Source organism: Triticum dicoccoides, chromosome 7A (genome assembly GCF_002162155.2).
Source record: "Triticum dicoccoides isolate Atlit2015 ecotype Zavitan chromosome 7A, WEW_v2.0, whole genome shotgun sequence".
Lineage (NCBI taxonomy): Eukaryota > Viridiplantae > Streptophyta > Magnoliopsida > Poales > Poaceae > Triticum > Triticum dicoccoides.
Genome location: NC_041392.1, coordinates 60868946 through 60883996, shown reverse-complemented (window position 1 = coordinate 60883996; position 15051 = coordinate 60868946). Strand labels below are relative to the sequence as shown.

The 15051-nt window shown below is 47.1% G+C and overlaps 1 pseudogene; it reads right to left on the bottom strand.

Annotated features, from left to right (window-relative positions):
• Positions 1-282: 282 nt before the first annotated feature.
• On the bottom strand, positions 283-6722 carry LOC119329190 (annotated as a pseudogene).
• Between the last annotated feature and the right edge of the window lie 8329 nt (positions 6723-15051).

Below are 15051 nucleotides of genomic sequence, written 5' to 3'. Positions count from 1 at the left end.
GTTTGCATCTATGCCTACGGTTAGGCCGTCGGCATAGTGCCTCTGTGATACCAATAGCTGACATGTGGCAGCACCTGGGAAACCCTGTCGCACAGATACGCCGACGATTCGGCCGTCGGCATAGGCCTATGTCGACGGCCTAATCATCGGCGTATCTGACACGTGGCAGCACCTGGGCAGCCGTGGCACGGAGCTATGCCGAAGGTTGGGCTGTCGGCATAGGCCCAAAACTATGTCGACGGCCTAACCGTCGGCGTACCGCCAGGTCACGGTCGCCCAGAAGCTGCCACGTGTCAGGTGGCACCATCAACGTCCGTCAGGTGGAAAATGTTGCTGACGGGGTATGTATGCCGACGGTGGTACGACCCCCGTCGGCTTAGCTCACTATGCCGACGGTTTTTGTATGCCGACGGCCGACCTGAGGTACACCGACGTACGAGTTGCTGACGGGGATATGCTGACGGGGACCGTCGGCGTAACCCTTTGCCGACGGCTTTTGGCCCTATGCCGACGGTCATGGGCCTCGGCAACGTATCAAATTCTGGTAGTGACCGGCTGGTGGAGGAATGCCACCGAGCCTTGCTGTCTTCCATTGATGCTGCTCAGCGCGGCCTCGAACAAGCTCTTGCCGGCGCCGTTGTAGGGCGCACCGGACGAGGATCCGTAGCTCAGGTACGATCCAACTCCGGCCGGCCATGCGGTGGCGCCGGAGCCGGAGAAGGAGAAGCGCGTCGAAGGGTACCTACCAGTGTTACCACTGTGGCCATGAGAGCTGGTGAAGCTGGAGGAGAACCTATTGATGTTGCTGAGGGAGAAGGCCTGCTGCGAGGCGGCCTGCGAGGTGAGGTCAAGTGTAATGGTGGGGTACGATGGGGTAGCACTGATGGACGCGCCGGTGGCGGCCGGGAGGAAGAACGGTCGGCCACCCAGCTTGTTAGAGGAGGCACTGTTGGCCGCCCCCGGGAGGCCGAACCGAAGGCCGTGGAGGCTGGAGGCGGCAGAGGGGAAGCCGAGCGAGGTAGAGGAGCCTGACATGAGCATGGATGCCGCGGCCGAGGTGGTGGATGCCATGGCGGTGGCGGAGGCAGAGAACGGGTGGTTGTGCGCACCCTCATAGGTGGTGATCAGGATCGACATGTCCTCCCCGCATCTTTGCACCTAGGAAAAAAGAGTGCACGGTCAGTTCTCGGTTGGTCATCATGGCAAGGAAGAATGATGTGTGTAGTGTGTGTGTGGATGGCGCCATTGAAGAAATATGAGCAAGAGTTTTAAAGCATCTTTGATTAGTTAAATTTTTACTTCAAAACTTGATTAATTCAAGTGCAAATCCAATGCATGGTGAGAAGATTGTTTGTTCTTATACCGAGCGCACAATGTGCACACTCATGTTATACATGAAGTTCTTGTGCAACTGGCTAAAAAACCCATGCTAAAAGTTATTGAAAATCCTTTAAATAGTTGAGTATGTACGTAGACACAATTACCGAAAAAGGCTTTCACCCCGCCTTATATATAAAGCACCAACCACCAACAAACGGATCCGATACAAACCACAACACACAACACGAGAACCACATTCTCCCAGGGACAGATACATAGGTGCCAAAGGGCTACAACAACACCACACCGACATACTCGACGCAGACAACAAGAGAAGACAGTAAGCATCACTACGGAGCCGCCGACGCCCTTCCGATGAGATCACGAAGAGGTGAAGTTGAGAATCGCCGACACCGTGCACACCAAGACGGTGCCTTCAGGAAGGGCACGACACCGTAGCGCCGCCACCGCCCGATCCATAGATCGGATTTTCATTCGGAGCATGACAAAGGGAGGGAGCAACCACAACAGAGACTCCAGGAAGATGACGACGCCCACAGACGCCGCCTCCGTCGGTCTGGCCTAAACCAGACAGGGTTTTCACCCCGGTAAGCATACTCCGCCTTCGTTAGGACGACGAAACGCCTACCACCACACCGCCCACGCGGCCATGGCGGCTAGCCGCCCACACCTGAGCCATGGCATCAGCCCACGAGCACTGCGGCTCCCACCACCTGTGCCGCCGCCCGAGAAACAGGACACTTGAAAGGTCCTTCATGGTTATAGGCGATGAGCCGACCGGCAAGCTCCTACCACCGACAGAGCCGCCAGCGACAGGAATGGCCAAATCGATTAGGGAGTGGCCAGGTCGGAGAAGAGGCGAGGCGGGAGTGGACTACGTCAACGTCCGGCACCCCTGTCGGTGACGGGTGGCCCGACCGCATCGGCGCCACCCATCTCTCCCACCACCTCTCCAAACGTCACCCCTGACGACCAACCCGGAATCCCAGCCTGGATCAGCACATGGCCCAAACCGGCCACCCACTCAGCGGCGCGAGGAGCCGTACCGGCCACAACCGCCTGCATCCACGAGAGAGACCAACAACATCCCTAAGGGCCACACGTAGACGAGCCGACGCCGGAGAGCCAAGCGCCACGACCTGTACACCACCATGAGCTGAACCACGCCGACGCAACACCGCCGCCACGAGCCGACCCATGCCACCACCATGGGCTCCCACCACGCCGTGGCAGCCCAAATCCACCGAGGACAACCGCCACACCGGAAGAAGCCGCCTGCAGTAGCTGGCCGCACGCCACCGCTGTCCACGCCCAGCGCCATGACCATGCCCGGTCCCGGCCAGCCCCCGGGCCGCCAGCCAGAGGAGAGCCCCCAGATCCAGATCGATTTGGGCCTCCGCCGCCGCCAAGCCCGCACCGCCGCCTCTGCCACCACGAGCGCAACCCCGACGACCACCGCACGTAGCCCACCACGCCGGGGCAGCAGCCACCTGCGCTGCCGTGCCCCACGAAGCACCGCGTCCCCGACCGGCGAGGTCGTCCAGCGCCGCCCACCACCATTCGGGAAGGAGAGGAGGCCCAGCCGCGGCCGCGGTCGGCCGTGCTTTGCTCGCCAGCGAGTGCGGCGGCGGCGAGGAGAGAGGAGGAGGGGAGGGAGGCTAGGACCGATGGCGGCGAGGGTTTCCCCCACCGCTCGCGGGAGCGACACGGGGGGTTGGGGGGGAGCGACCTCCGGCCACGTAGACACAATTTAGGTCTATCATGTCATGAATTTTCAATTATATATTGAACTGGCAACCTGAGAAACAAAAAAGAAATCATGCTATGAAGAAGAAATTCACATACATATGTGAACTGTGCATATTAATGCTACCGCATTTGAATTTGCCATATCTATTTCCCAAGCTGAACTTATATTGGAAATCTTGTGCCATGTTAGAGATATGCTATGTCTTACCCACAAAGAGAGAGAGAGAGAGAGAGAGAGAGAGAGAGAGAGAGAGAGAGAGAGAGAGAGAGAGAGAGAGAGAGAGAGAGAGAGATGCTATGTCTATGAACTCAGTGTTTTCCAAAGTTATTGGGAACTTTTACCATGGATATATTTTGGACATTGTTTTTTTCCACGAGGGGAGGTTGCACTTGCTTTTTTTTGAGGGAAAGGTTGGACTTGCTTTTTTTAGGGGAAAAAGGTTGGACTTGCTTGAAATGGCATGCAGCACACACACACATGTGGCAACGCTGGCCCAACCCAAAGCCCATCAGAGTCTTTTCCAGGCTCTAGCATACTAAACCCCCATCGGCCACTGGCATGTGGGACCTGGACCAATTTGTTTCGACGCGATCAGCCTAAGGCCTTGATTGGATTGTCGTGTTTCCTCCAATACACGTGTAAAATAAATATAGGTCTCGGCTCGTCGTTTGGTTTCCAGCCCAATTTTGCTACGCGGCCTGTAAGATACAAGTGTAAACTATACACCCCCGTATTTACTTACTACCATTCCAAGCACGCCCTAAAACCCAACAGCGCCCTTGCCGTTGCCGGAGAAGCCACGCCCGGGCAAGCGAGGGGAGGGAACCCGATCACCGCCCCGGCGGCTCCGGCCCTCCCTCGTGATCAGGTCAGGCTCCGATCTCCGGCTACGTGCTCTTCTGTTTAGGCCCGCTAGCTCCCTCCCTCCCTCCCCGGTGGCGCTCCAACGCTTGATTAATGGAGTCTGGACGCCGGATTTGGGACCATATGCACATGGCGGCTTAATTTAGTTGATTGTGCCACTTGGTACTAGTACTTTTTTGAAGGGGAACTTGATACTGGCTAGTTTTGAACCTTAAATATGAACTGTATTAGGCATCCACTTGAGAAATATACGAGAAAAGAGAACACATCTTGCTAATTTTGGGCAAACATAAGAATACGTACTATGGTTCTGCCAATACGACATAATTAGATCTCGCTGGAAACCAATGTATAAAAAAAAGGATCTCCCTGAATTTGACAAAAGGGTATCTGGGGTTGTATACATTTTTGATCTGTAAGTGTCGAGCTTCAACAGTTCAGCACTGAATTTTTTTTATGAGCTGTATATAATACATCTGTTAGCCGGCGCCAACTTCCTGACATTAAAGCAACACATGTATAGGTCTTGGTCAAGTTTGGTTTGCGGAACATAGAAGCATTTTTGGTTTAGGGTTAATTACAAATAGAGGGAGTGCTAATTAAGTTGCACTGCGATGTTTGGAAGCAACACATGTATAGTTCTTCGCAAGGTTTGATTTTGGGTTTGTGAAATTTTTCGCCCCAGGCTGAGATGGCCGAATTTTGGCCAAAATTTGACTAAAATTTGACCAAAATCTATTTTTTCGCTGGAAAGTATATTTCGCCCCAGGCCGAGATGGCCGAAATTCGGCTGAAATTCAAAACACAGGTTCTTCATCATGTTTGGTTTGCGAAACACACTTCGCCGCAGATTCTTTGGTACCATGTTTTGGGGTTCTTTTGGATGTATTGCAGTGAATATACATACCTGTTTTCTGACGGGACACCCTGTTGCGACGGTGCAGCGGTAGTAGGCGCGTGGACACGGGTTCCCCTTGGATATCTTCTGCCCGTACTTCCTCCACTGGCACCCATCGTTCATCTGATCGATCGCCAACAAACCATACATTCAAATCATATATACGCATATGAGTTTCCACATCCCTTTCATGCATTTACCATTCAAGTTCTTAAATTAGGTATCCTAGAGTATATGTAGATGTACGTACCGTTGGTGTGTCACACCTTCTTGGCCAGTGGCTGCCGGGCCACCTCCTCCTCCGTCTCCGCGCCGCTGACGGTGATTCTCAGGTTCTTCGCCATCTTGCTTGCTGCGGCTGACGTTGTCGTCTCCGCGGCCTCCCCCTCGGAGCTGCCTCGAGGGCTCAATGTCACCACATCTGGCCGCACCTTCGTCTCACTTCCATCAGTTCTTGCACCAACAGCTCCGCAGGCTGATGAAAGTCCAAGAAAGATGCCCTTGTCATCTGGATTATTAGTGCTGTCCTTGATCTCTTCTCCCATGTTCTGCCTGCTCATGACGGCGCTTGTTCCAAGGCGCAAAGAGACGAACCCGGGGCCGTCGACCGGTGATGTATGATCCGGTGAGCCAACGGCGAGGTTCTTGCCTCGCCCTTGCTGGTGGAGAACGTCGAATTGCTTCTGAAGGGAGCGATGGTCCTCCACCATCCGTGATAGCATCATCTTCAGCCTCTCGTTCTCTTTTCTCACTTCACCCATCTTTGCCCTTGTGGACGCAATCTTGTCTTCTTGAGCCTGAATGAATGAAACCATCACATCAGAGACACTTCAATTAGTCATTTCTCATTAGTTAAGCAAATCACATATGATAATGCCTAGTTGGCTACTTGGCTGGGTTTGTATATATGACTACTGGGAGCTAACTAGTTTGGTACCTAGTTAGATGAAAAAAAACTATAGGCAAATATACATAGCTAATGGATTTAGGTACTTTTTTCATGAATAAGTTGAGGAATTTCAGGATAATTAAGAAATTTAAAGGCTACTTATTACTAGTTTTTACTGCCTACCAGGCCCTGCCTTATGTAACAAATTAAGAAAAGTTGTGCTGTTTATGTTTGTTGAACATGTTTGATAATTATGTACCTCTTTTTCTGTGCTTGACTGGTTTTGCAAGAACTTGAAAAAATTGCCATCTGAGGCCCGATGATCATCTCTCATCTGCAACGCCAGCATGAAAGTCTATATTAGCATAAGATGATCAAAAATTTAATAACACCATGAATTTATTGGATGACGAGCAGCTAGCTGTTGAAAAATCCAATTCCTGGCTGATCCATATGTTTAATTTGACTGTTCTACTAGTACCAGGATCTGTGGTCCCTAAAGATGATCATCTGACTGATTTTGACATGAGAAAGAGAAGTCCCTGACTTCCATTCATGGATCAAGAGCCACAACCCAAAGAAGAGAGAAACTCAGCCAAATCCTAACCACTAGTCCTAACCATACTTATCCAAATAAATGAACAAGCATTCAATAAAAAAAATCAAACTCTTTGAAGCATATGTGACAGCACAAATACAAAATCAAGAGAAGAAATTAATCAGTTCCAAACCTGATCTTTCAACCGCTCTTCATGAGCTCCAAGCTGCCGCTGGTCTCCCTTGATCATCTCGATCTCCTTCACAGAAGACAAGCTATCTCTCCTTAGAGCAAGGCAAAGGTCCCTCTCCTCCTCCTCTCTCACCAGCTAGCTTCCGTAGCCTTCCAATCCTTTCTTCTCTAGCCCTTTACGAGCCTTGCCATGGCCTTGTATATATAGGGAGGGAGGCAGCTAGGTAGACGCCTAGACCATGGCCTCGACCTTCTCTTCTCTTCCACCCCCCTCCTGTTTGGACTAGATTTATTTTGGCATAAACAAACGCCGTACGCCGGTGCTTACCTGCGCTGATTAGGCGACCAGCGTTAGAAATGTCAAACACAGCCTCACCCTTTGGTGAAGACCGAAGACTTGCAGAGACCAGAGAGCCAGAAAAAAACATATATCGGCGGATAGGAGAGGAGACTGAGATTTATGTGTGTGGGAATAGGCTTCGACGTGTGCAACATGCTGTTGTTGTCTGGAGGCCAATTATAACTAGGACGCGCGTCCAAACTGTGTTACGTACGTCGTCGAGCGCGTACGCCCAGCGTTGATGAAGCTTCCTGCCAGTCCTCGTCGTCGGCGTCGGCGCCTCCGCCCACTATTATGGATAGAGAGACTGTCGTCAAGCAAGGAATCGCTTTCAGACCAAATTTCAGTCCTGTAGGGCCGTAGTCAGAGGAAGTTGATCAGTCATAATCGCTCATACATATATATGTCTCCGAATCCATGTAACGAGATTTGGTTTGAGGTGGAGGACATGGCGGCCCCATGTGTCTTCTACACAATTCAGAATTTTCTGCCAGAAAGAAGTCCATTTAATTTGGTGTGGTGTACTTGTTATTAGTAGTTATGTAATTATGTCACAGAAAATGAATTGGAGTCAGAATGGTCAGAAAAAGAATTTATTCAACAAAAAATCATGTTTAAACATAATTAAAAAAAGTTTAATAAAACCAATAATTTCTTGCTAGTTAGTCAGATCTATCATCAAAAACTGGGCTAGACCTGCAAAGCTTGGACCATGACTTAGATATATCTCCTCCCTAGATCCAAGGTTTCCCTCTTCCACACACATGCACGTTCAGTAGTGGACTACTTGCATGGAATTCTTTGGGAAATGAGTCAATTACACCGGTGGTGCTAGAACTTGGCGTGAACGGTTCCTTTGGTACTAGAACTCGCGGCATACATCGAACTGGTGTAAACACTTGGCTCGAGCATGCAAATACGGTGCAAATCGCATTTCGATACGAAAGTAACACTGACTAAGCTTGCCTACGTGGCGCCGGTCCCACTGCCAGTCACGGGACAAATGTCATGTTATTTTTTTCCTCATGAAAGAGCCACTGGTGCGGGTCAAAGTGATAGTGTCAAAAAACGTAGACAAAGAGACTATATTATAAAAAACTGCCGCAAGTGAGAATCAAACACGGGATCTTAACTTCCTGTAGCGCTAGCTTAACCACCAAAACTACCAGAGTTCCATGTCTGAATTGGATAAGTTCACTATATATCCATTACGTCCTATGTGGGCAGAAGTCTGTGGGGCCCGTTTTGCACTATTATTTATTTTATAAAATATATGTACATTATAATCATCTGTTTTAAATAATATATATTAATGAAAGCTTTTATATAATGCACGAATATTTTATGAAAACCATGAACATTTTTAAACATACCTGATCATTTTAATAATTACGCAAACCATGAATATATATAATATTACATTTTTATGTTTTTGGTAATTACGCAAATTATTACGTGAATATTTGCAATTTATAATTTCATTATATGGATATTTTATAATTAATAAGTGAATAGATGTATTTCATATATATATATATATTATAATATATGATTCTAATTTACATATATTTTTATAAACTTCTAGAAAGTAATAGTGTAAGCTAGGCCGCACGGAATGCATTCCGTTATAAGATTTAAAGGATATAAAATGTACCACTTTCACTCCTAAATGTATCTTCGTTCCAAAACAGAGGGTGTATTTATTTAGTTTTAAGAAAACACTTGAACACTTTATAAAACAACAACAAAATTCTGAAAGCATGAACAATTTTATATACTACATTAATTAATATAGTGTTAAAACTCTAAACAATTTTAAACTTATATAAGCATTTACTGAAATATACGGAAAATATATAACTAATTTCATATTTTCTATTCAATATGCATATTATTACATGAATATTTTTAAATTTGCAATTTAATCATATGAGTATTGTATAAACTATAAAGACAATTTTATATTTCATAAATATTATTTTAAATATATGCATATTATCTAAATAATACGTGAAATTTTTGAAAATTAATTTATTTGTTTTGTATTTATAATATTTATAATGCGAGAATAATTAAACCATAATTTTATTACTGAGATTAGAATTTACATACCTTTAAAAATTTATAAAATAACATGTGCGGATGTCAAGACGTAATGGGTCGAGTGCTTAAGTTCTGCTATGTGCTAGCCATGGTCGCTTGTTCGAGATCTGGGGCTTATATTTTTCGTTCTAATTCTAAATACTGCCTTGACAGGCGGGACCTATTGGTCATAGAGGCGAAAAAACTGAAAATGCCAACCTCGACAAGGGCTTCTGTGTGAAAAATAAAAAAAATCGAGGGAGTTTGTGCGAAAAAAATAGGCCACATGCTTTCCTCCCTGCCTTCCCGTCACTGACAGCAGGACACGCGCCACGCAGGCGAGCCTAGTCAGTGCTACTTTCGTATCCAAACTCAATTTGCACTGTATTTGCACATCCGAGCCAAGTTTTTAGACCTGTTTAATGTATGTCACAAGTTCTAGCACCAAAGTGACCTTTCACGCCAAGTTCTAGCACCACGAGTGTAATTGACTCTTGGGAAATCAACATATCAACACAGTAAACAAATGCAAGACCATTGACCTTAATCATGGCTAATCTCATGGGGATTAAGAAAAAGTGTGGTGCTGTGATCCAAGGTTAGCTGCACCATTTGCCTAGAATACAGTGTGAGTAACTGAGTATAGTAACTATATAGTTCAGCTTGGGGTGGTCTTTTCACTGGTAGAAAAAGGGCCTATAGTCCCGGTTCGTAAGGGCCTTTAGTCCCGGTTCCGAAACCGGGACTAAAGTGTCGGTACTAATACCTCCCCCCTTTAGTCTCGGTTCAATCCAGAACCGGGACTAAAGGCCCTCCACGTGGGCAGTGCGCAGAGCCCAGTCAGGAGACCCTTTGGTCCCGGTTGGTGGCACCAACCGGGACCAATAGGCATCCACGCGTCAGCATTTCTGTGGCTGGGATTTTTGTTTTTTTTGAAAGGGGGGGGGGGTTGGGGGTTTTGGGGGGTTAATTTAGGTGTTTCATATATTGTGTTAGCTAGCTATAATTAATAGAGAGAAGTGTCTTCTCTTATGTCCGTGCTTGATCGACGCTACGTACTATACATACGTATAGAGAGGACTAGACACGCTGGCTAGCTAGTAAGAAAACGAAGGAAACAGAAGATCGTCATGAACATATATGCATACAGAGAGAAGTGATATCGACCACCTCTCCTTCTCCGAGAGATTGGTCGAACAACAAGTTCTCGTATATCTATCAGACACTACCGGCTACATATATACAATAATTATCTCTTACAAATATAATCATACGGACTCAGGGTCCACATAGAATTCTCCATCTTCAGGGATCACGTGGTCAAGAAAGAATGCCGCCAATTCCTCTTGAATTGCTCGCATGCGAGCTGGTGCTAGGAGTTCATCCCACTTCCGAAACATCTAATTTGAAGAAGGGGGTCAATACATATATATGAATGAATGAAACTCAACACAAATGATGGTAATAAAATAAAATTGTGAATGTTGTTATTTACGTACTTCATATTGTTCGTTAGAGTACCCGCCCCGCTCACAGGTCGTGTGGCGGATGGACTCGCAGATGTAGTATCCACAGAAATCATTCCCTTGTTCCTGCCACAACCACTTTACAAGAAATAGAGGTCAATCAAACTGATCATGATAAGCAAGAATGCTAAATGGTATTGATGAAACTAGCGCTTGAATCACTAGGAGATGCGCGGAACATGCTACTATAGTACTTACTTTCGGGTGTCTAAATTCCAGCTCCTTCGGCAGTCCCGAAACTGTTTTGGTGAATTTTCTCCAAATCCTGCCGGATAAAGAAAACAATTACTTGATATCAGGAAATGAACAAAGTTGCTGATATGGTGGATAATGATCGATTTAACTTACTTCTGGAGTATTTGAGTCATGTCTGCATAATCCTGGGGATCTTTTCGTTTAGAGTCTAAGACGGTTACTACTCCCTGCTCAAGCTTAATCTCTAGGAGAATATAGTGGAAACTGCACACACATGCATACCTCATCAATTACATTACTATAACCTTGACTAATATATAAGGGAAACCGAATATGCACAAGACAGTAACACTCACCTGAAGTTGTAAGGAAAGAGTATTATATCTTTGTTTTGATTTATTACGAACGATCGTAGCAAGTTGGCCTCGGTAGCTGCGGCATGAAGTTTAACCTCAGTTGCATCTATGTGATATGTGTTAATGAACCCAATATCAGCGACTTGTCTTTTCTTCAATTCGGCGATCTTCAATCTGCATAATATAGTGAGGATGATTATAAATACATGCAATGAAAGAGCTAAGCTATATAGAGAAACTTAATGACAGAAGTAGTACTACTTACAGACAGTAGCAGGCGACCGTTGTTTTATCGAGGGCCAATTGATTGAAAAACTGATAGAACTCCTCAAATGGAACAGGCAACAGATCAATTCCAACGAGGTCATGCTCCTTTTTAACTTTCACATACAAAGTACTCCTTCCCCCAGAGTCTCTGCAGATTTTCAAGTACCAATCATGCAATCTTTGCATCATCTTGATAGAGATCTTTCATCTTTAACGAGAGGCTTCCCGTACTCGTATCTTTGTATCTGCACGTCCATGGGTTCATAATGTACTTCGTTGGGAAGGTAATCTGCAAGATTGCTATAACCGGGCACCATCCTCGGATCATTAGCGACGTTGTGGCTAGGCACCTTGAGCGGGGGGCACGATTGCTTCGCTTGTTCGCCGAGCTGGGCAATTTGTTCCCCAGCTCGTCGTTCTTTCAGCCTTTGATCACTGACAGTACTTCCCGACCGCTCCTCTTCGGCAAATTCCTTTCCAATAGTGCGGTCATAGTTTCCTTTCGGCGGATCAGACTTCGGTGGTTTTGTCAGGGCAGCCAGAGTGCGCTTCACTTTCACCCGATCTACCTTCTCCTCCGGAGGTGGATGTTTCTTTGCTTTCACCCCTTCAAAGAATTTCTTCACTTCTTCTCGCGCGATCTCGGCGTTCTCCTCCTGGGTCCTCTCGTATGGTAACTTCTCTGGAGTCTTCAGAGAAGGACCGAATCTGTATGTCCTCCCGCCTCTGGTTGTGCTGCTAGACGCCGACCGAGCAGACGTAGCGGTTGTCTTCTTTACTTGCTTAAGAGGCGGAGGCGAAGGACTACGACGCGCCGGAGCAGCTGGAGCGGCGGCAGGTCTCTTCCGCCCTTGCCGACGAGGCGGAGAAGGAGGAGGCTGGCTGCTCGGGCGCGTCGGCGCAGGCGGAGAAGGAGGCGGAGTGCCGCCACGCGCCGGAGAAGGAGCCGGCCGAGGGCCCTGATCGTCACTCGCCGAAGGAGGAGGCGGTGGAGGCGGAGTGCCCTGACTCGCCGGACGAGAAGGAGGAGGCGGTGGCGTCCAGTTCGGAAGGTTGATGAGCTCCTTCTGCCATAGGCATGGAGTCTTCAGAGCAGACCCCAGCCGAGTCTCCCCTTCACCGGTAGGGTGGTCAAGCTGGAGGTCCTCAAATCCCTCCATTATCTCATCCACCATCACCCTAGCATATCCTTCTGGAATCGGCCGGCAGTGAAAAGTTGCGCCGGGTTCAGTAGGATAAACAGAGCCAACAGCCGCCTTGACCTTCAAATTCATCCATTGCGTCATAAGGTGGCAATTTTGAGACTCCGTTATAGCATCCACGGGATAGCTGGCAGGAGCCGTCAAGGCATGCTCCGGCTGAAGCAGCTCGGTGGAAGCCACGCTGCTTCTGCGCTGAGATGGCGGGGTAGCTTCGGGGGAGGCTTCGGCAGTACATTTGCTGCGATTTGCTTCTCGTTCCTCTATCGCATCTATCCTTGCTTGCAGCGCCTGCATTTGGGTCTGCTGCACTTTTTTCCTCCTCTCATGGGATTTGTAACCGCCTGCGTCCGGAAACCCAACCTTCCACGGAATGGAGCCTGGCGTGCCTCGTGTCCGTCCAGGGTGCTCAGGATTCCCGAGGGCCATTGTGAGCTCGTCGTTCTCTCTGTCTGGAAAGAACGTCCCTTCCTGCGCTGCTTCGATATACTGCTTAAGCTTACTGACTGGTATGTCCATTTGATCGTTCGTCCAAATGCACTTCCCTTTTACAGGGTCCAGGGTTCCGCCAGTCCCGAAGAAACAAGTCCGGCAACGGTCTGGCCAGTTAATTGTCTCTGGTTCGATCCCTTTATGAACCAGATCATTCTCAGTCTTGGACCACTTAGGCCGGGCTACGAGGTAGCCACCTGACCCCGTGCGATGGTGAAGCTTCTTCTTCGCAGCATTTTGCTTGTTTGTCGCCGACATCTTCCGACTCTTTTCCGATGTCTTGTGGGCCACAAATGCGGGCCAGTGATCTCTGATCTTCTCATATCTGTCCTTGAATTCTGGTGTCTCATTATTTTCGACAAACTTATTCAGCTCTTTCTTCCACCTCCTGAATAGTTCTGCCATCCTCTTCAGAGCAAAAGACTTGATTAATTTTTCTGCATATCATTGACATAAGAGACCTCAGGGTCTTCTGTAGCCGGCTTAAACCATTGCTGGATGCTTATCGGGATCTTGTCCCTAACCAAAACCCCGCACTGAGCAACAAATGCGCTCTTTGTCCGGAGGGGTTCAATAGGTTGGCCGTCGGGCGTGATTGCTATGATCTCAAACTTTTCATCCGAGCTCAACTTTTTCTTCGGGCCTCGTCTCTTTACCGAAGTTGTGCTCGATCCGAAGGGCTAGAAAAAAGAACAAAGACTTAATTAATATGTGTACATACCAAAACAATGAATGCATCAATCAGCTAGTCAGCATAGGCTTAACTAATATATATACCTAGCCGGACTCGGTTCGGTCACCGGAGCCGTCATCACGGTCTCCTTCTTGCACTGGCATTGGGTCATCGGAGCCGTCCTCATGTTCTTCTTCTTGCACCGGCATTAGGTCACCGTAGCCAGCTTGTTCACCCTCTCCTTCCAGACCATCAGTTTCGTTGAGAAACAACGAGATGGCATCACTTCCTTCTGCGATTATGTCCCTCAACAACGCTTCTTTTGTTGCTTCGTCTAGGGCGGTGTCCATAGTTTCTACAAATATTTACAACATGGCAATTATTATTCAAACATGACAGATGGATATATTAGTGCCAAACGTAGAACTAGCTACCTAATCATAGTAAGCTATCGGGAGGGGGTATATATCGACAACGACGACATTACATCTATGTCCCTCGACAACCCTCGTTCCCGATAAAAAAAAGAGGAAGAAAAAAAAAAGAGGAGACGAAAGAATAGAGGAGAAGATCTCCTCTATTCTTTCGTCTCCTCTTTTTTTTCTTCTTCCTCTTCTTTTTTTATCCTCTTCTTCCTCTCATGTTCGATAGGATCGCTGAGGGGTCGGGAGGTTGCCTAGTGTCAAGGGATTCAATAAAACCATGTCTTCATCATTAGGCGAAAGTAACATGTGCATGATGGTATGAAGCTCTTCAAAGTTGTTTTGGAACGGAGTCCCAGATAGGATAATTGGCTTTTTGGTACAAAGTTCAGCAAGAGCCTTCCGAATATCGCTATTTGGAAGGCCTTTGCTGAATTCGTACCAAAAGGCGGATTATTCTATCCGGGACTCCATTCTAGAACAACTTTGCAGAACTTCGTACCAACATGCCCTGGTTACTTCCGGCTAATGATGAAGGCATGGATTTCTTCAATACTTTGACACTAGGAAACCTCTCTCTACTTCCGGATAATAATAATAATAATAATAATAATAATAATAATAATAATAATAATAATAATAATAATAAGAAGAAGAAGAAGAAGAAGAAGAAGAAGAAAAGAAGAAAAAAAAGAGGAGAAGAAGAAAGGAATAGTGGAGAAGAAGAGAAAATAGAATATATTCTATTTTCTCTTCTTCTCCACTATTCCTTTCTTCTTCTCCTCTTCTTTTTCTTCTTTTTTCTTCTTCTTATTTATTTCTCCTCTTCTTTTCGGTAGAGGAAACCCTAAATAGCTAGCAAGTATCATGGGTGTGAGATACATGTGGCCTTCGGTGTCGGACACTACATCCACGTCCCACAAGTGACGTGGGCGTCGAAGCCCGCGCCACTTGTGGGATGTGGGTGTAGTGTCCGACACCGACGGTACATGTATCTCACACCGACGATACTTTCTATTTAGGGTTT